At 43.6% G+C, this 27176-nt stretch overlaps 1 pseudogene; it reads left to right on the forward strand.

Annotated features, from left to right (window-relative positions):
- The window catches only part of LOC142365481 (SWI/SNF-related matrix-associated actin-dependent regulator of chromatin subfamily A member 2-like), a 146909-nt pseudogene extending 121793 nt beyond the window's left edge, over nt 1-25116 (forward strand).
- Nucleotides 25117-27176: the final 2060 nt, after the last annotated feature.

Genomic DNA, 27176 nt, shown 5'->3' on the forward strand with positions numbered 1-27176 from the left:
CTCAAATTTCAGACACTCTTTCCCGACGCTACAAGCGGTGCAGCATTTCTTTGAACCTTTTTCACATTTTCCCTTTCCCAAAGCCATTACCATAGAACCATGTGAATGTATTCCACACTGCCTTTGCCATTCCGGATGATTCCTTAGCACAAAGAACAAATCTACATATGTCATTTCTTCCCATTTGCCTTCCCTTTTACAGAACAACATCAATTGCAAAATGGTATTATAACGCAGTGTCCCATCCTCCGGCCACTTTTCCCCATCATCCAGAGTATATAACGGCCACCAATGATTACAATACTCAATGAACTGTTTCCGAGTTAAAGGGTCCCCCCCTGCTCCTTCCAGTGTTTCAAAAGACATCCCAAAGGTGTGCCCCTTGGGATGGGTCTTTTACTCGGAAAGGTGCCCATCCTTCAAACGACCAGTGGTGGTGATTGTGCACTATATCACAGACACTAGCCAGAGGGATCCCACCCTCTGTGAGATTTCCCTCTCAGATCCCAGCCCCCTGCTGAGATCTTGGAGACTTCAACCCCCTGTTGAAGACCTCCCCCTTGGGCCTCGCTCCACCGGCTTTCACCGAGCAGAGACTTTTCACAAGGTACCTTTTAGCCCAACTCTACGAGGCTTTCACTGCGATTTATGAGCAGGCATATATTACACCTAAAGAATGCCTTAATTAAATTCCAGGGGACTTACTTGGAATCCTTTGGTCTGGGAATCAGAGGTTCTCCTCGAGAATCCCTCGATGCCGGCTGGAGGTCCCGTGATCCCACGGATCTGTCGGTATTCACAAGCAGTGTCCCATCTGGGTCACCAGAAACTGTCACCGAAAATCCGGGAATAAACCTCGTAACACCAATGTAGAGTTAAAAGGCAGGCATTCTTTATTGCGACGTCGGATGCACGGGGGATAATTCCACCGAACGTGCATACCTCATACCTTTTCTATATAGTTTATATAGATCAAAATATACATATTTATTAGGTTACATAACTTATCCCTTTCATAGTAAAATTAGTTCATTTTCATACACCCCTCCCACCCGCACTTGCGCAGTGCCTCCTAGTGGTGGTCATCGGGGGCCCCAAGATGAAGGCTCATCCTCTTCATCTCAGTGTCCGCTGGTTAACCCCAGCTTCTGCACATGCGCAGTCTTCTTCTGGCTCCTGTCCCGTAGTTAGGTCACTGTAACTAGGTCGCTGTAGCTAGGTCGCCTTGACTGGCTCTAGGCGACCGCTAACATTCCAGGTAGGAAACATGGGATTTTTTGTTTCAGTTAATTTAGACAATAGATAAAAACCACAAACACACCTGCAACCATAGTAATGCTATTTCTATTAAAAAATCCCCCTTTACCGTTATTGTTTATCATTGATAATTACCTAGAGACCAAACTCTCTGTTCCTGGACCTAACGTCCAGATGGGCAGGGGCTATACAAGGGACATAACTAGCAGCATGGTTTATGTTTATGGTTAACAGATTTCATCCCCTTGGTTACAATTACAGGCAATTAAATGCCAGCACTACACCTTTAACTTCAGCTGTACCAAGCATTGCAGAATTTGTAACCCAAATACAGGGAGCATCTCACACATGGATGGCAACTTTAGATGTAAAAGATATGTTTTTTATGGTTCCACTCCAGGAACATGATAAAGCCCAATTTGCTTTTACCTGGAAAGGGATACAATACACCTTTAACAGGCTGCCTCAGGGATATAAACATTCCCCCACCATTGCTCACAATGCTTTAGCTAAAACACTGACTGGAATCCCTATTCCATCAGACGTTGCTCTATATCAATATATAGATGATCTTTTGATTGGAGGGGAACAATTTGACACTGTTAAACAGGCTATGGATGATGTGACATTGCAATTAACAATCTTGGGTCTGGAAATTCCCCCATCCAAGTGTCAGGGACCAGCACAGGAAGTTAAATTCCTAGGGGTCTGGTGATCTAAGGAGCCTTATCTATCCCTCCTGACACACTGGAGAAAATAGAACTGGGACAGGATCTCTCTAATGTTAAGGAACTGAAACAAGTTTTAGGAACTTTAGTATACTGGCGTAAACATGTCCCTGGATTTTCTATCATTGCTCCACCTCTTCATAATTTACTATGAAAAAAGAAATCACGGGAGTGGACAAATCAACATTCTAATGCCCTGGAGACACTGGTAAAAGAATTGAGACTATTTCAGCAGCTAGGTCCTGTACATCCCTCTGATTCAATTCATGTGGAATGGGGATTTAGTGAACAGGGTTCTCACTGTAATGTTTGGCAAAGAGGACCTGAAGGGCCTGAGCATCCACTTGAGTCCAGTTCAAAGTCCTTTAATGATACTGAATCTCGATACTCAGACCTGGAAAAGGGACTATTGTCTTTGGTACGAGCTGTGAAGCGAGTGGAACAAATAAGAAAAGAACAGTGTAATAATTCGGGGACCTTTCCGCCTCCTAGACACAATTTGTAAAGGGACGGTGCCGCCTGCTGGCATTGCCCAAAAGCCTACAGTCTGTAAGTGGTATGCCTATCTGGAAAGCATCCATGAGATTATGCCTATTACAGAGGGCAGCACTAAAGTGTCTAAATTGCAAAAGGATATAGACAGTACATTGCTGTTCCAAACTCCTCCAAGCAATCCATCTCCAATTCGGGAGGCGCTTCCTCTAACAGAAAACAGCAACCTTGATGGGGTATTGTTCACTGTTTCATCATCCTACAGGCAAAAAAATGAGTGGAATTATAATGCAGTGGCACTGGAAGTAGCCACGGGAGAATGGGTCAGCGAAACAGGTAAAGGAAGTGCACAAGTGGGGGAGCTTGGGATGGTCCTATCAGCTGCACAACACGGTGCTGACTATATTTACACTGACTCATATGCTGTTTTTAAAGGAGCTACTGAGTGGGTGAGCCACTGGGCAGCCAACGACTGGCAGGTAAACAGAGTCCCAGTCTGGCAAACTGACAGCTGGAAACAATTGCTAAAAACAGGAGAACAAAGGATACTGCACATTGGTTGGGTGAAAGGGCATGATCGATCAGCCTCTATTGCTGCCCAGTTCAATCAACAAGTTGATAGCCTCACACGGCTACACAAAATTGATATTGTAAGCGATGAATTAGAATGGGAACGTTTACTTGAATGGTTACATGTAAAACGAGGGCACACTGGCCAAGCTGATTTGTATCGGGAAGGCATAGCCCGAGGATGGCCTGTGTCAACAAAACTGTATGAACAAGTGGTCACTGCCTGGTCACAGTGTCGCCTGCGACTTAACAAAGATCATCCAAGTAAGGCACGTCCCATGCACATCCGAAATAAAAAAACACTGTGGCACACCTGAAAAATTGATTACGTAGGTCCATTGCGACCCTCGGGGTAAAAAACATGTATTAGTAGGGGAGGAAGTTGTTTCAGGAATTACCATGGCAACAGCTGTCCCGGCTGCAACTGGAGATAACACAGTTTACAGCCTGAAGGAATGGTTCAGCACCCTCCCCCTTCCTGAGGAGATTCAAAGTGACAACAGATCACACTTTACAGCCACAGTGGTACAAGACTGGGCAAAAGAAGAAGGAATTCGGTGGGTATTCCATACTCCATACTACCTCCAAGCAAATGGTATCGTTGAGAGAACAAACGGGTTAGTTAAGCGATTTGCTAAAACCCACGAATCTGGGTGGCATCTGCGACTATCTAATGCCATCTATCAATTAAATAATGGATGGAGCAGAGACGACTGTCCCAAAATGAAAGCCTTCTCTGCTTCTGCCACAACTCTGGTGCCAAAGGTAGTCGTAAAACCCGGAGTATACCCTACTGGCTTTTACGCAGGCCAGCCAGTGCTGGTTAAAATGCCTCACATTGGAACAGTGGCACTAGTATTAACAAAACCAAAAAAATCTTTACACTTGGGAAGTGAAAGATAGCTCTGGAAATCTGCATCGAAACAGTACTAGATGGATAGTACCTACCTTTTAACCTATTATATGCCGGTTTCAATGACAACCGAGCATTTTCCTTTCTTTTCTGTTTACAGGTATTTTCCAAATGCTGGGAAACTGCGCCTAAAATCACAGACTGTCATGTGTCAAAACAGACTGCCATGAAGGACTGCTGATTTATACTTCCAGTCCTAATCCGTGGAATCATCTGTAAACCAAAGTTTCCAGAAGGTCGAAACAATCTAACAAAAAGGATAATAGTGATTTAATTTTGATAGGAATACTGATTTCTAGTTTTACTTGTATACTATGTGACCTTTTTTACTTTTTGCTTTATTGTTTAGGTTACTGTTTTTATAATGCAAAATAGCTTTCTTTTGTTGTGGTTTTGACAGTTAAAATTTACTATAGAATTGTCAATACGAATCTTCTATCATGCATTAGCAGTGGTAGACAAATAGGTGTAAGTTTAACATGTGTTTACATATTGGGTGTAATAATTGTGCATATGTTCCATAGAGATTATAATCAAAAACCAAAGAAGTCTTTGGGTATGATAGAGGAAAACACAGCCTTTAAGTTGTTACAAGGATTTCTTAGAATGATGAATTGGACTCAGGGAACCACTTGTCTTATGTTGCCAACGACCCCTGCAGAGGGACTCCCTTTTATGGTTATTCCCCTTGACTTAAAAGGAGCACTGCTGGATTTACGGGAAACAAAAGACGATACCATCTCCATACCATGGGGAAGTGGAATTACCTACAGACATTATACTTATCCTTCAAATCTTAACTATACCAACATATTGTCTAATTCTAACTGCACTTGAGAGCTTGACAAAAATTTCCTGAATTTAAACAACAAGATAAAATTGTCTATCGACTGCATGGAGGTACCCTGGCTTGACCAGCCTCCTCGACCATTCTGGGGTGTACCTATTATATTTAAATATAGCATCCCGGTACAAGCTGAATGGTATATCGAATTTCCCTCAAACTATGGATCTAAATGTCATCCACAATCTAACGACGTACCTTGTATGTGGACTATTGCTGATCATAGAACTCGTTTTACACAATGGGGAGAAAAACCTCCAATTACCACGCCGCTAGGGCCAGTCCAATTATGGAATTGCACCAACAAGATAACTTGTTCTAATATTGATGAGTACCCATGGGTATGGTTGGTTGCAGACCTTTACCACGCTTTGAGAATTGTATATTTGTGACATAATTATAGTGCTCCAATCCCTAAGACAAGGTCAGAGTCTATGATAAATGTGGATCCCAAACAGGTTAACACATGGGCATATTGTATAGTTTCTAGCAACAATGCTGAGCCACAGGCCAAAAGATGCCGAGTTCCTTTCCAGCATTATCTAAATGGACGTAATAGCCTCGATGAACTCGAAAATAGTACGTGTAGCACTTTAATGCTGCCTGCACCACCTGAAACTGTATGGGTGTGTTCTAATGGACAAATATCAGACTACATTCAACCCTATTGGGATGGATTAGAATGTAGTCTAGGTATTCCAAGTTTGTGTCCTACTATAGCTTTTAATTTCATTCAATCCTTAACTAAATCACGAGGACATAGAGCTAAAAGACAGTCACAAATGTGGAACTCTATGCAAGAAAATGGTAAACTTTTTGCCTGGCCGAGCTATTATACACCAGCAATGAGAATAAACTTGGGAATGAAAGCTTTTTGGGGTTATTGGACAGTAATAACCAATAATCGATTATATATAGAAAATTTGACATGGCAAGTAGAATCCCTAGCAAACTGGACAAAAACAGCATTTAATGCAGTTGACTTGCAGCTGCAAGCTACATCCAAAATGACGCTATAAATAGGTTAGCCTTAGATATGATTTTGTTAAAAGAAAGTGGTGTTTGTGGATGGCTAAATGCCTCCTATCCTGATGAAACCTGTTGTGTGTCTATCCCAAATGTATCTGTCACTTTACATCAAGCCATGGATGAAATGCGTAAGATTGCGGAAAAGTCTCGAGAACTCCGTGAAAATATGAAGCAGAAGCCCTGGGGATGGACGGGGTGGATCTCAAAAGTTTCTAATGGACTTGGACTAAACATTAGTGGATGGATACAAAGTTTGATTCAATATGTACTGATGTTTATTGGACTCCTTATTGTTATTTGTGTGGGTTTATCATGTGTACAATCTTCACTAGTTAAAACTCTTAGTACGCATATTAGAATGCTTAAAGTTCATAACCCTGATTATATTCCTTTAATTCCTTCTCCTATTAGGGAGGAAGATGAGCCCCTCAACCCGTCTGAACCTAAATTCATCTAATATTCCTTTTTGACGAGATGTGACTAAAGTCACGGGGTGGATAATGTAATCGATGGCCTTGCTGGACTTGTCAAATGCAAGATGAAAGACAAACTCACAAACTCTGAGACTGAGGCATCTCTCAACTGAGGTGTCATGAGCCAAAGAGCTAACAAAGGAAGTAAATAACTGGTGCTTATCTTATCAGACAAAAGTAAGGGGGGATAGCCCATCACTGTAAACCAAGTGATCTGTGGGGCACCGCGGAGGCTGCGCAGCCAGAGATTGCTTCAGAGATTGCTTTGGATAAAGCACAGATGGCCCCCGAATGCCCATACCAAGATGCCCGCTCCGAAGGTGTGTCGCACTGCTGAGTCCCGCTTCTGACGACATGACATTCCATGCCAAGAGCCAATCGATACACAATAATTGACTTAGTCCCACCTCGCAAAAAGATTTCCAAACATATAAAAATTGGCACTTGAAAACTCTCTTTGGGAGGAAGAGCCAAGTGAGAACTTCACCTGACGGACGGGTTGATGAGTCTGAACCTCTCTTTCCCCCCCCCAAGAAGGGACGCCTTTTTGGTAAGAGTCGTGCCTCTGACTTTGTCAGACGTATCCCCGGGAACACATTGTTAACTTAAGTGCTAAACTATTACTTTGAGCTCAACTTTTGTAGACACTGCATTTATCAATGGCAATTCCGAATCTGTGATAACTGTCGCTTGAATAAATTACCTATTGTTTCAACTTTGCGAAACTGTTTCAGTGAAAGTCCTTGGAAGGGCTCTGACAGGCAAGCTGAATCTAATAAGTGGCTACACACTTAACCCTTTAGACATAAACCGTTGACCAAGTCTGGGACTAGGAATTGATCCAGCCGCACCTAGACTCTCCTCTGAGAGAGAGTTTAGAATGCAAGGGGATCTTCTCTGAACCTCGTGACTCAACAGGAGGGCTCTCCTTTTGCCGCTTATCAGACTCCCCTTACCCCCCCTTTAACGCGACACCATGACTGTCAGATAAATGGCAATACATGCATATATATTTATATATATATATATATGTGCTTGAGCCCACAAGGGCCATCAACAGATCTTTCCTCTGCAAATAACTCATAGTCAGCTATTACCTGGGAAGCCACAAATTGGAAGATAAAAAGAACTTTTATTCAGAAGCATTAAAGTAGCTATTAATAAGGGATGGACAAGGGAAAATCTGGAAATCTCAGAGAATATAAACAGTTGCAAATCACAGGCAAAGTGTATCTTAGGGTATCCAAGGAAATTAAATAATCCATTCCTTTACTTCTTGTCGCGTTAAAGGGGGGGGGTAAGGGGAGTCTGATATTCATCTAGCCTGCCAGAGCCCTTCCAAGGACTTTCACTGAAACAGTTTCGCAAAGTTGAAACAATAGGTAATTTATTCAAGCGACAGTTATCACAGATTCGGAATTGCCGTTGATAAATTCACTGTCTACAAAAGTTGAGCTCAAAGTAATAGTTTAGCGCTTTAGTTAACAATGTGTTCCCGGGGATACGTCTGACAAAGTCAGAGGCGCGACTCTTACCAAAAAGGCGTCCCTTCTTGGGGGGGAAAGAGAGGTTCAGGCCCGTCGACCCGTCCGTCAGGTGAAGTTCTCGCTTGGCTCTTCCTCCCAAAGAGAGTTTTCAAGTGCCAATTTTTATATGTTTGGAAATCTTTTTGCGAGGTGGGACTAAGTCAGTTATTGTGTATCGATTGGCTCTTGGCATGGAATGTCATGTCGTCAGAAGCGGGACTCAGCAGTGTGACACGCCTTCGGAGCGGGCATCTTGGTATGGGCATTCGGGGGCCATCTGTGCTTTATCCAAAGCAATCTCTGAAGCAATCTCTGGCTGCGCAGCCTCCGCGGTGCCCCACAGATCACTTGGTTTACAGTGATGGGCTATCCCCCCTTACTTTTGTCTGATAAGATAAGCACCAGTTATTTACTTCCTTTGTTAGCTCTTTGGCTCTTGACAACCTCAGTCCGTTTTTCTTTTCTCTTGCATTCGACAAGTCCAGCAAGGCCATCGATTACACTTCTGACAATTCTTTGTGGATGATTAAAGAGGTACAAACTGCAGTACTGATTTTCAACACACTTTCAATTATATTCCCAGAAACCTAACATTCATTAATGAAAGTTAATACTGGAATTTGTTGTAAAACCTAGTTGATCTGATTTCAGTCAGCATCTGGTATAATAGCACCCAGTATGAACAAATAGGTCACTGTGAACCAGAGCTATAAAAATAGATGTAAAAAAGACCAAGAGGAAGATAAATTTAAGGTGACAAGAAAGAGAATAGCTAAGAATAATAAAAGAAAATTAAGAAAATAATAAAACTGCCCTAGACAAAGCACTAGAGAATCCAGATTCAAATCTTGATCCTTCTCCTTTGTGATCTTCACATATGATGGTAGTGATGTAGCAGGACAAGAACATGAAAGTTGTGCATTAAACTGTTGATTATTTATATCAAACCAATAAGATCAATGCAGAACAAAGTTTTCTACTAAGCCTTTACAAGAAAAAAATGCTAGATTTTTAATAATTGCATTATATACAATTTTTTTTCTCAGACAAGTTGTAGTAATTCTTTGTATCGTGTGCTTTTTCTCAACAGTTCAGGACGGCAGCTAAGTGAAGTCTTCATCCAGCTCCAATCTAGAAAAGAATTACCAGAGTATTATGAATTAATTAGGAAAACAATGGACTTCAAAAAAATAAACGTGAGAACCATTTTGGAGCATGCACATTTATTTTTTCTTTTTCGCTATATATAAACAGGAACATGTCCTGGGTTTGGCCAGGACAGGGTTAATTTTCACCGGACTCCAGGAAGGGGCACAGCCGGGGGGTGGGGGCTGACCCCACCTGGCCAAACAGAGCCCGGTATTCCATACCATGTGCCGTCACGCGGGGTTCCGGTGGGGGGGCGGCACAGCGGGAACGCACTCGCGGTTTGGGGGGGGGCAGCGCCGGTCCTGTTTCGGGAGAGAGGCTGTCTGGGTCGTGCGGTTCGTTGTTGTGTTTTCTCCTTATTTGTACCATTGTTGTTCCTGTTTCCCTCTGTTTGCTGTTCTGTTAAACTGCCCTTATCCCGACCCACCAGTTTCTGCCTGTTTCTTTTCATTCTCCTCCGCACGCCGGCGGGGGGAGGGGCGGCCGCGTGGCGCTTTTGTTGCCGGCGGCAGCCGAAACCAAAACATTAATTTGGCGCCCAAGCGTGGGGCGGGGATAACGGCAGGGCTGAGCAGCGGGTGTTAAAACTGCTTTCTTACATTTTGTTAAATTTTGGTATATGCATTTTTCTGTATTAAAATAGTCGCCGGTAAAAATGTTTCTGTCTTTCATCAGATGGTTGTGGTTTTTGAATCCGTACTTGCTGTACTTGTTTCCTGTGGTGCTATTCATCGTCACAGGGAAAAGGATCAGGATTATGATTTTACTGTACTGTACGATATCGACTTATGACATGATAACGTCAATGTGCATGAAATTAGGCTTGTATTTGCATGCGGCACTGCGGTCATTTCCGTACCTCGGACCCTATGTCTTAGAATTTGTTAATAATCAAACCCAGCCTGTGGGGAAAACCGAAGGGGATACCTTCCCCCACTCTTTCGCCCCCCCTCTCTCCTTCAGGCTAGTCCTAATGGCTTTTGAGAATTTCGAGTACCCGTGGGATGCTCAGGACAGCACGCTCCTTTTCTTCTGCCTCCTGAATGGGTTGCAGGTTTTGTTTAGAGTTAAACAAGTCATTAAGAACATCGTGCAGAGACCTGCCCCGGGGCTGGATAGCTGTGAGTGGCTGGGTGTGTGGGACAGCATGGGCAAGTACCTAAAGCAGTGGGCACCCCCGGTGTGTTTTAAACTCACCCCTGAGCAAGTGCAGAATCCTGACAAACTAGCAAAATATCTGCAAAAAGTGTGCTGCCACCCTGGGAACTCCAGAGAGACACAGATCACCGCAATGTGCTGGGGTCTGGCCCATGCCTACCGAGCCCTGTTCAATACTGTTCAGTGCCCTAAAGGGGAAAGAGGGGGAAACGAAGCAGCAGGCGCTGCGACTGGCACTGCCCCCCCAGCCGGCCCTGCAGCCCCTCCAGCCCAGGAGGCAGTCACAGCCCCCCCGACCGGCACCACGGCTGCTGCAGCCACAGCTGCAGGGTCTGCCTCGGTTTCCCCAGCGGGCACGGCAGCTGCTCCAGCTCCAGCTCCAGCTGCAGGCATCACGGCTGAGCCCAATGACCAACCTGTGCTGGTAGCAGTCGCCCCTGTAAAACTAAAGAAAGACGCAAAGAGAGCAGATCGCTCCGGGAAGGCTAACAATGAGCCAGGGTCATCGCGGGAGACAGAGATCATCACCCGGTCCCTGTCCCTGGGCGAGCTGCGAGACATGCGGAAAGATTGCAGCTGCAACCCAGGCGAGCACATTGCCACCTGGCTGCTGCGGTGCTGGGATAACGGGGCCAGCAGCTTGGAATTAGAGGGCAAGGAAGCCAAGCAGCTGGGATCCCTGGCCAGGAAAGGGGGCATTGACAAGGCCATTGGGAAGAAGGAACAAGTCCTCAGCCTCTGGAGGAGACTTCTGTCAGGCGTGAGGGAGAGGTACCCCTTCAGTGAGGATTCTGTACGCTGTCCTGGCAAGTGGACCAACATGGAAAGCGGTATTCAGTACCTGAGGAAATTAGCTATGCGGGAGCTGGTTTACTATGAACCAGACGATGAGCAGGTACCCACAGACCCAGATGAACTCCAGTGCACACGACACATGTGGAGGAAGTTTGTGCGGAGCGCACCCTCCTCATATGCCAACTCACTGGCAGTTGTAAACTGGAAAGATAAGGAGGCACCAACAGTGGATGAGGTGGCTGTCAGACTCCGGCAATATGAGGAAAGTCTCTCTTCCTCCCTTGTCTCAGCCGTGGAGAAACTGGTCAAGCGACTAGAAAGGAATATGTCCTACTCCCCACATGTATGGGCCAGCATCTCAGCTATTAGGGGCAGGCGTTCCTCTGCTCAGGAGAGGGAATACAGAGGCTACACACCACGGGGCACCCTGTGGTTCTACCTGCATGACCACGGAGAGGACATGAGGAAGTGGGATGGAAAACCCACCTCAAGTCTAGAGGCACGAGTGCGTGAGTTGTGAGGTAAAACAATCACCAAAGGGGATTCTGTTAGGAAAAATGCCGCTCCAGTTTCCAGCAGCCAGCTCTCCAGACCAGATAGACAGTTTGATCTTGATTCCGATCCTCTGGAGGGGACCTCCAAGTCATTCTTACAGCAAGTCAGCAGCAATTTCTCTGACCAGGATTAGAGGGGCCCTGCCTCCAGCCAGGTGGAGGAAAGGGACAACCGCGTTTATTGGACGGTGTGGATTCGGTGGCCTGGCACGTCAGATCCACAAGAGTATCAAGCTCTAGTGGACACTGGTGCACAGTGTACTTTAATGCCATCAGAGTTCAAAGGGTCAGAGTCCATTTGCATTTCGGGAGTGACGGGGGGGTCCCAAGAGCTGAGTGTATTGGAGGCTGAAGTGAGCCTCACTGGGCAGGAGTGGCAGAAGCACCCCATCGTAACTGGCCCCGAGGTTCCATGCATCCTTGGGATAGACTATCTTCGGAGAGGGTATTTCAAGGACCCAAAGCGGTATCGGTGGGCTTTTGGCATAGCTGCTGTGGAGACGGAAGAAATTAAACAGCTGTCCATTTTGCCTGGTCTCTCGGAGGATCCTTCTGTTGTGGGGTTGCTGAGGGTTGAAGAACAACAGGTGCCAATCGCGACCACAACGGTGCACCGGCGACAGTATCGTACCAACCGAGACTCCCTTCTCCCCATTCGTCAGCTGATCCGTCAACTGGAGAGTCAAGGAGTGATCAGCAAGACTCGCTCACCCTTTAACAGTCCCATATGGCCAGTGAGAAAATCTACTGGAGAGTGGAGACTGACAATAGACTACCGTGGCCTGAATGAAGTCACACCACTGCTGAGTGCTGCTGTGCCACACATGCTAGAACTTCACTATCAGCTGGAGTCAAAGGCAGCCAAGTGGTATGCTACAATTGACATTGCTAATGCATTCTTCTCCATCCCTTTGGCAGCAGAGTGCAGGCCACAGTTTGCTTTCACCTGGAGGGGCATCCAGTACACCTGGAATCGACTGCCCCAGGGGTGGAAACACAGTCCCACCATTTGCCATGGACTGATCCAGACTGCACTGGAAAAGGGTGAAGTTCCAGAACATCTGCAGTACATCGACGACATCATTGTATGGGGTGACACAGCGGAGGAGGTTTTTGAGAAAGGGGAGAAAATAGTTCAGATCCTTCTGAAAGCCGGTTTCACCATTAAGCGAAGTAAAATCAAGGGACCTGCGCAAGAGATCCAGTTTTGGGGAATAAAATGGCAGGATGGGCGCCGTCAAATCCCAATGGATGTCAGCAACAAAATAGCAGCTATGTCTCCACCAACCAGCAAAAAGGAAGCACAGGCCTTCATGGGTGTTGTGGGTTTTTGGAGGATGCACATCCCAAATTACAGCCAGATTGTGAGTCCTCTGTACCATGTGACCCAGAAGAAGAATGATTTTGAATGGGGCCCTGAGCAACGACAGGCATTTGAACAGATTAAACGGGGGATAGTTCATGCCGTAGCCCTTTGTTCAGTCCGGTCAGGGCAAGATGTTAAAAAGATGCTCTACACCGCAGCCGGGGAGAATGGCCCAACCTGGAGTCTCTGGCAGAAAGCACCAGGGGAGACTCGAGGTCGACCCCTGGGGTTCTGGAGCCGGGGATACAAAGGATCCGAGGCCCGCTATACTCCCACTGAAAAAGAGATTCTGGCAGCATATGAAGGCATTCGAGGTGCTTCAGAAGTGGTCGGCACTGAAGCACAGCTCCTCCTAGCACCACGATTGCCGGTCCTGGGCAGGATGTTCAAAGAGAGAGTCCCCTCTACGCATCATGCCACCGATGCTACGTGGAGTAAGTGGGTCGCACTGATCACCCAGCGCACCCAAATGGGAAACCCCAGTCGCCCAGGAATTCTGGAGGTAATCATGGACTGGCCAGAAGGCAAAGATTTTGGAGCATCGCCAGAGGAGGAGGGGACACGTGCTAAAGAGGCCCCACTGTATAACAAGCTGCCAGAAGATAAGAAACAGTATGCCCTGTTCACGGATGGGTCCTGTCGCATTGTGGGGAAGCAGCGGAGGTGGAATGCTGCTGTATGGAGCCCTACACGACAAGTCGCGGAAACGGCCGAGGGAGAAGGTGAGTCCAGCCAGTTTGCAGAGGTGAAAGCCATCCAGCTGGCTTTAGACATTGCTGATCAAGAGAAGTGGCCAGTGCTCTATCTTTACACCGACTCTTGGATGGTGGCCAATGCCTTGTGGGGGTGGCTGCAGCAATGGAAGAAGAACAACTGGCAGCACAGAGGCAAACCCATCTGGGCTGCCCCATTGTGGCAAGATATTGCTGCTCGTCTGGAGCAGTTGGCTGTAAAAGTCCGTCACGTGGACGCCCACGTCCCTAAGAGTCGGGCCACTGAAGAACAGCAAAACAACCAGCAGGTGGATCAGGCTGCTAAGATTGAAGTGGCTCAGGGGGATCTGGACTGGCAACATAAGGGTGAACTGTTTATAGCTCGGTGGGCCCATGACACCTCGGGCCACCAAGGAAGAGACGCGACATACCGATGGGCTCATGATCGAGGGGTGGACTTGACCATGGACACCATCGCACAGGTCATCCATGAATGTGAAACATGCGCTGCAATCAAGCAAGCCAAGCGGGTAAAGCCTCAGTGGTATGGAGGACAATGGCTAAAATATAAATATGGGGAGGCTCGGCAGATTGACTACATCACACTGCCACAAACCCGCCAAGGCAAGTGCTATGTACTCACAATGGTGGAGGCCACCACCGGATGGCTGGAAACCTACCCTGTGCCCTATGCCACCGCCCGGAATACCATCCTGGGCCTGGAAAAACAAGTCCTGTGGCGACATGGCACTCCCGAAAGAACTGAGTCGGACAATGGGACTCACTTTCTTAACAGCCTCATAGACACCTGGGCCAAAGAACACGGTATGGAGTGTATCACATCCCCTACCATGCACCAGCCTCGGGAAAGATCAAACGGTACAATGGGCTGCTAAAAACCACTTTGAGGGCAATGGGGGATAGGACTTTCAAAAATTGGGGTACTCATTTAGCAAAGGCCACCTGGTTGGTAAAACACCAGAGGGTCCACCAACCGGGCTGGTCCTGCCCAGTCAAAACCTCAGCGCCCCGTAGAAGGGGATAAAGTCCCCGTAGTGCACATGAGGAACATGTTAGGGAAGACAGTTTGGGTTAGTCCTGCCTCGGGCAAATGCAAGCCCGTCCGGGGGATTGCTTTTGCTCAAGGACCTGGGTGTACCTGGTGGGTAATGCGGAAGGATGGGGAAGTCCGATGTGTACCTCATGGGGATTTGATTTTGGGTGAGAATAGTCCATAAATAAATTGTATAAAGTTAATTGTTAAATAACCCTGTCACTGTCTGTTGTCACTGTTATAATCGTTATATTTTGTACCAGCAGTAGCATAGTAAGATACGTCCAGATTAAAGAAGGATGGACTTTTTGATGAAAACCTAGCAGAGCACAGCTATGATGGAACTGGACCTGGTTTTCAACAATTGGCACCCAGCAACTTCATCAAGATCAACATCTCCTGCAGACTGTGGGCACGGGCCGCACCAGATACATCAGCCGTGAGCTCCGGATGCAGCAAGTGACCGCCCATCACCACACATCACCTCTCCTGCCACGGAAGACCATTACGACAGATGGAGCCCGAAGTCATGGATTAAATGAACTCAACGGACACTTTAGAGTGATGATCCATAGACTAAGGGAATAATATCTGGAGACAGGAGAAGTGGTGGTGATCAACTGGACAATGGGGGACCTGGGCATGACGTAGATGGTATGGAATAAGGGGTGGATAATGTCCTGGGTTTGGCCAGGACAGGGTTAATTTTCACCAGAATCCAGGAAAGGGCACAGCTGGGGGTTGGGGGCTGACCCCACCTGGCCAAACAGAGCCCGGTATTCCATACCATGTGACGTCACGCAGGGTTCCGGTGGGGGGGCGGCGCGGCGGGAAATCACTCGCGGCTTGGGGGGGCGTGGCGCCAGTCCTGTTTCGGGAGAGCGGCTGTCTGGGTCGTGCGGTTTGTTGTTGTGTTTTCTGCTTATTTGTGCCGTTGTTGTTCCTGTTTCCCTCTGTTTGCTGTTCTGTTAAACTGCCCTTATCCCGACCCACCAGTTTCTGCCTGTTTGTTTTCATTCTCCTCCGCACCCCAGCAGGGGGAGGGGCGGCCGCGTGGCGTTTTTGTTGCCGGCGGCAGCCGAAACCAAACAGAACATTAAGTTATCATTAAAATTATGATCATGTGGGTATTAAATTTGCCTGTGGTTTTTGCTTAGATTTTAAATTTTAATATTCCCCTTGTTATGAATTTTGCTTAATGTATACTGCAGTATTTCACTAATAACACAAGTCAAATCAAAACACCGGATGACATAAATCATACTTTCAGAGATGATACTTTAATAGGTTTTTTTGTAAAGGACCAAATCCTGAATCTGTAAGCAAAACTTAGATAAGTGTAGTGCTTGCAAAAATTTTATGTTGTTAGGAGGGATATAATCATCTTTCAACTAGTATCACATGTTGGAACAACCACAGTTGGGTAGGTGAGTATTAGGCAACTTCTTGCACCTTAGAGGCCATGAGGAGTTCATGGCTATCTCTCTTACCTTCACTCACACGTACCTCTTTTTGTGTCTGTACTGAGAAGAAACTTGGTATTGAACTCCTTTCTTATCCACAACAATACAATTTCTGTTGCTTTTAGCCTTTCCAGTTAACACAGCAATTGCACAATTTTTAGTCTGCCTTTGACCACGATGTCCTTTGTCAGCATATTCCTCTCACACAGGCTTTAAATTTTGTTTGTTTGTTTTAATTGGATACTTGTCACTCCACTTAGGTAAAATGTTTAAAGAGAAAGTTTTAATGCACTGAAAACCAATATTAATTGATTGTCCTGTCCATTATTATTCTTTTTCTCTCCCCACTGCTGCCATCCATCCTTCTCTCCATCTTCTTAACAAATGCAACAGGAAAGAATTCATAACCATAAATATCGGAACCTCAGTGATCTGGAGAAAGATGTCATGTTGCTGTGTCACAATGCTCAGACATTCAATTTGGAGGGATCACAGGTCTGATTGAATCACTTTGTGTTAAACGTACCTTCTCTACTCACTGCTTTCAGTGCTTATTTAATTATGACAATTCTGTAGATAAAATTTCTATTTTTAATCTTATTAGTGCTTTTAATGAACAAAAATGCCCAGATTCTTTGAAGCATCCAGAATCCTTTGGTCACAAATAGAATTCAAACATTTAGTGAATTTAATTTTGATTCCATAATCCTGAGATTGGTTTGTTCTGATGTACTTTAGGATAGCTTTCAGATTATTTGAATCTGTGCTAAATGGCTGTGTCCTGAAGAGCCATATGTTGGTTTGAGCTCACCAAAGTGCATAATACAAGTAATTGAGAGAATGATCCAGCTTAGGGACAGTTCAGTGGTGAAATTCTCAGCTCTACTAATAGAAGATAAAGTTTAAAGTTTGTCTGACATGAGATCTTTGTGTACATGGTTCATATTCTCTGGACATTGCTGACATGTTTATCTTGTTGAAAGAACAATATCAATTTTGAGAGACTGGAATAATGTACCCTCATTAATAAATAATTTACCCAAATCTCTCATGTTGGAGAGATACAGAGTTCAGGATTTTGCCTGGTTAACAGACAAGGATGCACTCAGTCCTATGAATTCACAATAGAAGAGGTAAACAGCGATACAAAACAAAAGAGTACAAAAACCTGGAAGACAGCTGAAAAAGTTGAAATATATGATTCTTTGAAATTTAGTTATGAAGGGATAAGATCTAAATCTTGGATGGGACAGACACACTAGGCAAGTCAAGAAGGCATTAAACAGACAAAGGGTTATGTGAAAAGGGGGAAAAATAAGTGTTGAACAAAATTAAGATTATTGGAACAAAATACATCTAAGCACTGCAGGACATGAGAAGAATAAATTCTTTGCTTTCCTATACACCAGTCTTAGGAACCTGGGCAAACAAACAGAATTAGAATTGTTCATTATGAAAACAAATTCAGCCTACTTGGCCCTGAAAGCTGGTGGGAAGATCGGAATGTTTAAATTTTTATCAAAAGATTAAGTCGACAGTAGGAAAGAAAAGATAGGCAACATATGTGGAAATTTATATTTATACGGTAACATATGTAAAATAAAGTAGTACCTGTATCAGAGTCTTTGACACAATTTTAAATACACATTCTAGCAGATGAGGCCCAAATAGCATGATGAAACACACTGTTAAATTGCAGTAAATAACATGATTACTACCTCCATAATGTTCAAGGAAAAAAAATGTGTTTGTTAGTAAAAATGTTATAAACTGGATGTCACATGCTGGCAATATTAATGCATTCTGCAAGTGTGTAAACACTACAGATGACACTTTGCTATGCAGAGGAATTTTATATCATGTTATCTTGACAAATAACAAAGAAATTGAACATTCAGTTAAAAATAAGGGATTGTTTAGAGCAAATGATCATTACTTTATTGATTTTGTTGTGTACAAGCAGAATAAAATGTCTGTTGTACATTTCTGGTATCTTAACAACATTCAATTAAATGAAAAAAATCAAAATCATCTCAACTATTCAAGCAAAAAGTATTAATGATTGGAAGTGTGGGAGAAATTTTTACTAATTGGTTTTGCTTAGGGATATAGATGTTTAAAGCTATTTTACTACTAATGAAAGTAAATGGAAAAAATTAAGAAGGGAAGCTGATATCAAAAAACATGACCAAGAAGTTTGAAATTGTTTGAAAGTTGATCAGGGAGGTAAAAATATGCAAGGAAAAATCGATGATCACATGAGAAATCAATATAGATAATTATCCTTGTCAGAAAGCTTTGATTGCTGTTCTCTTTGTAGGATTATCAGTAGCGACAGTGAAATGGTAAAAATGCTCAGTAGGTATTTCTGTTCTTTGGAAATAATCACATTCATATCACAGAATGATACAGAAATATTTTCAGTTTCAACATACTAATGATATCTACTAAATTTAGCACCACTTTTTAAAGCAAGAAGTCCAAATAACTTGTTCCTGTGATTTTTTTAATTTCTAAGACACTCTCTGTACCTTTAATTTTGATTTACATTAAACCTTGGGACATTCCTGCAGTAGTTCTCAAATTTTTTAAGTTTTCTTTTATTCTGTGTAATAGTTTGGATCCACTTTTGTTCTGACACACATATTTATAACATTAAAATATAATATTTATGTCTGCACTACATACATTAAAAGATACAAACCCATAATTTTAATTGGGACAGAGATGTTTAAGTATACAATAAAGTAAAATTTAAGTGAGATATGTCATATTTGTTTTATTAGTATGATGCACGTTCTTTTTTTTGAGCAAAGCATTTCCAGCTGAGCTGGAAGCTTAAAAGGTGCTTTCAGGGAGAGACAGATCCTATATGGTGTGTTCAATTTTACCAAGGGTTAAACAGTACAATAAGAGATGCATTTTTGTGGTTCACTATTGTCCAGATTCTTCATTTAGAGCATGAAAATTCAATATTGGCATTTTTTTGTAAAATTTGTGAAAAAAGCATTGTCACTTGTAATAAAAAGGCTACGTTCTGAGAGTTTGTGTAGGGAAAAAAAAGTGAATTTTTGATGATGCTTGGCTTGCAGTTCTGAGATAGATTTGCTTTCATATTATAGATCTATGAGGATTCCATTGTTCTTCAGTCTGTATTCAAAAGTGCACGACAGAAGATTGCCAAAGAGGAGAGTGAAGATGAAAGCGACGATGATGATGATGATGATGAAGAGAAGTCAGAGTCAGAACGTAAGTAAGTTCCCTGCTGAATGCTGAGAAGGAAATACGTTTAGGGAAGAGGGGGGGACTTATTTTTCCATTTGTGTCCTGGGACTGGTTATAGACTTTCATTTTCCACCAGTGGAAGTAGTTTCTTATAAAGTTTGCTGTTTTGACTGCTTCCATTCAGCTTGAGTCTCTTGGCTACTCTGTTCTGGCTATATTTCTTAGAATCGTGCTGAAGACTTCAAGTATTCATAGGCTGGAAACAAAACACAGTAGGTGCTTTTAAGCACTGCTCAGATGGAAACTGATCTGATTTATCCTTATCTGACTGACCATGAGTACATATGGACACTTCTTTTCCTGATCACGTCGCTTGTAAATATAAGTACCTAGAACTAGTGACTTTCTTAATCCATAGGTGAGCAACCTTTCCTGATATTATTCAACATATATGATTAAGAACCAGAAAATGTTACTTCAGTGAGAAAAAGGGAAAATGGAACTCAGATTGTTTGGCAAGCAGGAGATGACATTTGTAGTTAAAGAGGCCCAGCTAATCTGCTGTGAGATTGGCCCAGGCTGGGCCAAAGATTCATCTAGGATCTAGGGCATGCTGCAGGTTAAATTGGAGAATCTCTTTTAAGAAGTAATACTCTCATGTATTATTAAATTATTCTGATACAATTTATTATCTCTGTTGGTAAAAATGTATGTCTTTTATTTCCAATTTGAATTTTAATTCGCTGCATCTCTGCTTTTCCACATAATTGCCAGTAGGTTCACAACACATTGATGTAAAAAAAATGACTATAGAAAGAGCCAGATCTACATAATAACTTTCAGCTCCCTTGACCAATTAAAGTTTCCTCAATAGGTACCTTCTCACATAACGTCTGAACTTGAAGTCCCTGCAAATTTGGAAGCATGATATTGTGGAAAAGGAGGGAGGGATCCCTTCATTCTGCTTTTTGCCACTCAAGTGCTTCTACCTCATACTTTTTGACCACCTAGAACTGCACTTTGAAAGTGTGTCTGGACAGAGAAACTAGAGTATTTTTGCCTTGAGCTACTCTGCAAGTATTACAAGCAGCTATGCAGAGCATTCAACTTCAGCAGCTCATCTGGAAATGAGCAGATACCCTGGAACTGGGCACTTGTGTTCTCTTCAGTAAGCTGTCAACTCAAAAATTGCCAGTCACCTCCACATGGAGTTTGCGTAGTTAAAAGAAACCAAAATTGTCAGTTCCTACTGAAGACAGACCTTTTTCTATCTGTAAGCAACAAAAACTACTTTGTTTCTTAATATGCATCTTCTTGTATAAGGTTCCCTCAGTGATGCCGTGAAAAGCTGGTGTTGAAGACTCAATAGTCGGAAGGTTATTAAACAGGTATTCTTTATTATGGTGCCAGGCACACGAGGGATCTCTCCTCCAAATGTGCGTGCCAAACACCCTGTCATTTCAGGTTAAATACAATCACAATATACATATTCATTATATTTCCGAGAAATGCTTAGCATATTCATGGATTTCCCAAGAACTAATTAGCATATGTTAATGTCTTTCACACATGTCTGTTAGCGTCCTCGGGTGGTCTTTGGGGGTCCTAAGATGAAGGCTTATACTCCTCATCACAGTGTCCACTGGTTGACCTTTGTTTCTGCGCAAACTCAGTTCTAAGATCACGTATACCATGTCCTTCCAGGCTGTTTTACTTTGGTCTTGTTGCCTTCTTGATGCCTCTTTATCTCTGTAGCTTAGTGCATCTGCCCTCCCAAGGCCGAGCTGTCTGGGGTAGAATTATTTAGGAATCTCTCTATCTTAGAGCTTTCCTGTCTTCTCAAAACAGCAAGAATCTACTTTAGTTTAATTACAATCACTCTAATAAGTGGAAATTTTACATTTACAGGTATCATGAGCGTAGTTGCAACACTAAATGCTATCTGTAAGTGCCATGCATTCCAGAAGTGAAAGATGCACCTGATCAACTCTCGATTCTCTTGATAGTTTAATGCAAATTAGTGCTGCAACTATCAAGAACACAAGTAAAAGCAAATATCTCTACTTAATTCCACGACCTAGACAAAGCACAGAAAAAGAATTTTTTTCAAGCTACAAGGGGAGAATTTACATGAGGACAGACTGTTTAAAAGTTATTTTAAAATTATTTAGTAGGAAAAGGGATGTCCTGGGTTCAGCTGGGATAGAGTTAATTTTCACAACAAGCTGGTTGGGCTGACCCAAACAGCCAATCAAATGGGATATTCTCTACCATGTGATGTCACGCTCAGTGTTTAAGTGGGGAGCTGGCTGAAGGAGAGGCTTTTGCTACTGAGGAGCAAGCTAAACATCAGGTGGTGAGAGCATTGCATGTTGTATATGCTTTTTATCAATATTATTGATTGTTGTTTTCTTCTCCCTTTGCCATTCTGTTAAACTGTTCTCATCCCAATGAGCAAATTTTTGACTTTTTCCTTCTGATTCTTCTCCCCATCCTACCGGGGAGAGGGAAGGAGTGAAAGAGTAACTGCATGGTTCTGTTGTAAATTGAGGCAAAACCACAACAGTTCTTGGTGCCCAACGTGGGGCTTGAATACAAGGGCAGTTTTGTACTAGATGTGCTATAGCTATAGTTGTTAGTAAGTGGCAAGCTCCTGTGTGGGTCGTGGAATTGGTTGTTTGTGCTGCTTATCTCTTCATTTTGCTGAGCTTTGGAGCATGTTAGTACAAACAATGGCTATGTGCTTTGTCCTGGTGTTGATAGCCTTGCTGTATTTCAGAAGCTATCTTGTGGAGACGATGAGGGAATACATCTCCCTCTCCCTACCTGGGATTTCTGTGGATGGTTTTATTAGGCAGGCTCCTGAAGTCCTTGTTCACCCTCGCATGAGCTAATACTACTAGTTAATACTGTTGGCATATTACAGATTTTGTGGAATGTGGTCTCGTCCTGCTGTAAGAGAAAAAAGATTCTGGGTGAGGCGATACCGAAACATGCCCTAAAACAGCTAGTCCCTGGGTGGCAGGGTGTGTGGAAGGATCTCGGCAGGTTCCCAGGATGGTTATCACCTCCCATAGCCTGGGATTTTACACCTGAACAGGCAAACAACCCGGTCAAACTGATGCACCACCTGATAGAAGGGTGCCTTGTTTACCCCAGGCTTGTTTACCCTTGTTTACCTATCAAGCCACAGTTCAGTACTCTCAGAAGATTGTGGCTGAGGCAGGGACCCAGAGTGCATCTGAAGACAGCAGAGTTGAGGTAGGGACCCAAAGAACAACAACTACAGTAATTTCCCCACTAGTGAAAAACAAAAAACAGTGGACAAGGAAAGCAATGGGACCCTGCCTTCAGCCAGGAGGAGGAAAGGGATGACTGGGTGTACTGGACTGTGTGGATTCAATGGCCTGGCACATCAGACCCACAGAAGTACAAGGCTTTGGTAGAAGCTGGTGCACAGTGTACGCTGGTGCCACCAGGGTATAGGCGCACAGAACCCATCTGGATCTCTGGAGTGACAGGGGGATGCCAAGAATGGTTTGTACTGGAGGCTGAGGTGAGCTTGTCAGGGGACAAGTGGGAAAAGCACCACATTGTGACAGGCCCAGAGGCCCCTTGTATCCTTGGCATAGATTACCTCAGGAGAGGGTACTTCAAGGACCCAAAGGGATACCGATAGGCATTTGGTGTGGCCACTGTGAACACAGAGAAGATCAAACAGCTCTCTACCCTTCCTGGCCTCTCGGAATATCCCTTTGTTGTGGGATTGCTGTGAGCTGAAGAACAGCAGGTTCCAAGTGCTACCAGGACAGTGCACTGGTGGCAATATTGCACAAACCGAGACTCCTTGGCCCCCATTCATGAGTTGATTCACCAACCGGAGAGCCAAAGAGTCATCAGCAAGACTCACTCACCTTTTAATAGCCCTATATGGCCAGTGCAAAAACCTGATGGAGGGTGGAGGTAAACAGTAGACTATCGTGGCCTGAACGAAGTGACGCCACCACTGAGTGCTGCTCTGCCAGACATGTTAGAACTTCAATATCAGCTGGAGTCAAAGGCAGCCAAGTGGTATGCGACAAGTGACATCGCTAATGCATTCTTCTCCATCCCTTTGGCAGCAGAGTGCAGGCCACAGTTTGCTTTCACCTGGACGGACATCCAGTACACCTGGAATCGACTGCCCCAGGGGTGGAAACACAGTCCCATCATTTGCCATGGACTGATCCAGACTGCACTGGAAAAGGGTGAAGCTCCAGAACATCTGCAGTACATCCATGACATCATTGTATGGGGTGACACAGTGGAGGAAGTTTTTGAGAAAGGGGAGAAAATAGTTGAGATCCTTCTGAAAGCAAATTTCACCATTAAACAAAGTAAAGTCAAGGGACCTGCACAAGAGATCCAGTTTTTGGGAATAAAATGGCAGGATGGGCATTGTCAGATCCCAATGGATGTGGTCAAGAAAATAGCAGCTACGTCTCCACCAACCAGCAAAAAGGAAGCACAGGCCTTCTTAGGTGTTGTTGGTTTTTGGAGGATGCACATCCCAAATTACAGCCAGATTGTAAGTCCTCTGTACCACGTGACCCGGAAGAAGAATGATTTTGAATGGGGCCCTGAGCAACGACAGGCATTTGAACAAATTAAACAGGAGATAGTTCATGCCGTAGCCCTTGGTCCAGTCCGGTCAGGGCAAGATGTTAAAAACGTGCTCTACACCACAGCCGGGGAGAATGGCCCAACCTTGAGTCTTTGGCAAAAAGCACCAGGGGAGATTCGAGATCGACCCCTGGGGTTTTGGAGTCGGGGATACGAAGGATCCGAGACCCGCTATACTCCCACTGAAAAAGAGATTCTGGCAGCATATGAAGGCATTCGAGCTGCTTCAGAAGTGGTTGGCACTGAAAGGATGTAAAAACTGTGTGGCAAAACCACAACAAGGGTGGGTATACAATAAAAAAAGGCAGATGTGACATACACATTCCTCTTTTTACAGCAAAATTGGGGAAAGTCAAAATCAAGCCGAACAAGAAGGGTGAAAAAAGCCAGGACAAAGGCAAAGGCAAGGGCAAGAAGAAGCAAAGCTGAGTAAAAGCCAATGCTGTTGTGAGTGACAATGACAGTGATGAGGATCAAGATGAAAACGTAAGTTTTGTTCATTGAAATTTTGGAAATGGTTGCAGTGGTTTAATCTATACCCTGTCCTGTTTGCACTCAGAATTTTCGCCTCTTCATGCTTAGAAATATTAAGCATAGTTTTTAATCTGTGTCATCATCTTGGGAGGATAGGGGAGCAGGTTCAAACTGTGTTAGGATTTGCTTGTGGGATCAGGTCTTGGAGTTGGAAGACAAAAAGTCTGACACTGTTGGCACTTATTTTTTGAAGATGTTCTTTCTTTCTTCAAGACTTTAAGACTCATTGTTTGTTTGCTTTCATTCCCACCCTAGAAACACTTGGTTTTAATTTCTTGTAGGTGTTTCTATTAATGCAACAAACGAAGACAGATATTTCCAGAGATTTTTAAAATACGTGGGTAGACAGAAAGGAGATAGTGTTTCCTAACTCTGTGCCTTTTCTTCTCTGAAGAGGCCCACAGCAATTTAATTGGAATGCAATGTCATGAAAGGAAAATAGTAAATAACGTATTACTTTTCTTATGGCTATCTTGACTTGTCAATTTAATTGTAATTTTTCTTTTTTTCTTTAACAAAATCCATAGAATACTTGGCAAAGAATTTCTGACTTTTCTTGTGTCTCTTACCTCTAGGACCAGTTAGAAGCAAGCAGAAGTGATGATGAGTAGTTCACAGTTTATTTCCTTGGCAGAACTGACCCCATCCCCTTCCTTTCTCTCTTTTTACAACCACTGAATTCATTTTGTCACACAGACTTTGGGTTGTTTTCTCATCCTCTATAAACTAGCTCTAGGATAGTGCCTGACAAACATATGATATCATAGTGTAAAAAAAAGAAAAAAGTAACATACTGTGACTGAATGGGCCTCAAGGATTTTTTTTTTTAAATCTCCAAAAACAACAAAAAAAGCTTTTGATGAAAAAATGTGCATTGATAGTATATTTCTCTGGGTTGGGTTTCCTTGGTAATGGTTTCATCGTACCTGGTTTTATCATTTGATCTTTTCAGTGTCATCAGAAAGACAAAAAAAGTCTTTTGTAGCATTGATAACTAGGAGAAGCCATAAAAAGCCACTGGTTATTTTATTTTTCATCAGACAGTTTTCTGCTCTATTGCTTTTTTACACTGTGGTGCATATATGCAGCTTTCTTTGATAGCTTATAAATGTACAGTAGCTAGCCTTTACCTCATCTTGTTCTGCATGCATTTTTTCACTTTATGCTTGATGATCTTAAAAAAAATGCTTTTTAGAATTGTAGGAAATGTGTACTGTAAACTTTGCTAAACTTTTCTCCTCTTGATTAAAAACGAGTTGAAAAATGTTTTAGAATATTGCCATCTATATAGTGTGATGAATGGCTTCTTTCATCAAACTGATCTTCTATGTTACCTGTGTGAATTCTCACCTTTTCCCTGAAGTGTACTTAATCTTTGCTTTCTTTGCACAATGTCTTTGGTTGCAAGTCATAAGCCTGAGGCAAATAAAATTCCAGTAATTTTGAAGAATGTTGCATTGGTGGTTTCCTAATAAAGGGAAAATTAATCTTAATAAACACAGCCTTATGTTATGAATTCCACAAAAAATCCTTTTTACTATAGTGACAAGAGTGCCTCTTTTAGAGAGACCCAAGGTTCTCTGCTCTAAACAGGTAACATAAGAGCTTGTCTGAATTCCATAGGAACATCCTCAAAGAGAGATACAAGTGACAGCTATTAAAAGATACCTTGAAATGGAAGCATAATTCCAGTCCCTAACTAGAATTCAAGTGATTAATCAATAAAACAAACATCTTTGTTCCTTTTTATTTTTTAATGAAATGTTTCTGTCCATATGTTTTAGTGGGAGTGAATACAATTAGTTATGTAGGCAGTCACCCCATCTATAAATTAGTTTACTATTTTCTTCATTGCGAAGAGTCAGATCATGCTTTCCAGGACTGAGATGCACTAAGATGTGATAATGTAAAGAGACTTCAAGCATGTAATATCTACACTGTTTCGGTTTCGGCTGCCGCCGGCAACAAAAGCGCCACGCGGCTGCCCCTCCCCCCGACGGGCTGCGGAGGAGAATGAAAAGAAAGAGGCAGAAACTGGTGGGTCGGGATAATGGCAGTTTAACAGAACAGCAAACAAAGGGTAAGGTAACAACAACGATACAGATAAGGAGAAAATACGACACAAACTTGCACAACAGACCCTCTCTCCCGGACAGGACTGGCGCCGCGCGCTCCCGAACCGTGAGTCAGTTGCCGCCGTGCCGCTCTCCCCCCACCAGAACCCAGCATGACGGCACATGGTATGGAATACCCAGCTCTGTTTGGCCAGGTTGGGGTTGGGTCAGCCCACCCGGCTGTGCCCCTTCCTGGATTCTGGTGAAAATTAACCCTGTCCTGGCCGAACCCAGGACAACACTTAATATTACTGTTACTTCCTGTAGAAACCCAAACTTCTCACATTCTAAATATACAATCAATATAAAATTTTTACACCTGGAACATTTCTTAAACTGAAGATTTCTAAGTTACGTGAACCATTTGTTTGTCAGTATGTATCCTCAACGTTAAGGGTGTTATGGGAGCTGTCAAACCTAGAGGACTCTGGGACTTGTGAATTCCTCCTTCCTGGCCACTGAAGTCCAGCTGGGTGCACTCTTAAGACGCACTGTAAGATGCGGCTGCTGCTGTCCACAGTTGCAGGTTTTGCCAGTAGTGAGGCTGAGCGTGTATT

This window comes from Opisthocomus hoazin, chromosome W, assembly GCF_030867145.1.
Source record: "Opisthocomus hoazin isolate bOpiHoa1 chromosome W, bOpiHoa1.hap1, whole genome shotgun sequence".
Lineage (NCBI taxonomy): Eukaryota > Metazoa > Chordata > Aves > Opisthocomiformes > Opisthocomidae > Opisthocomus > Opisthocomus hoazin.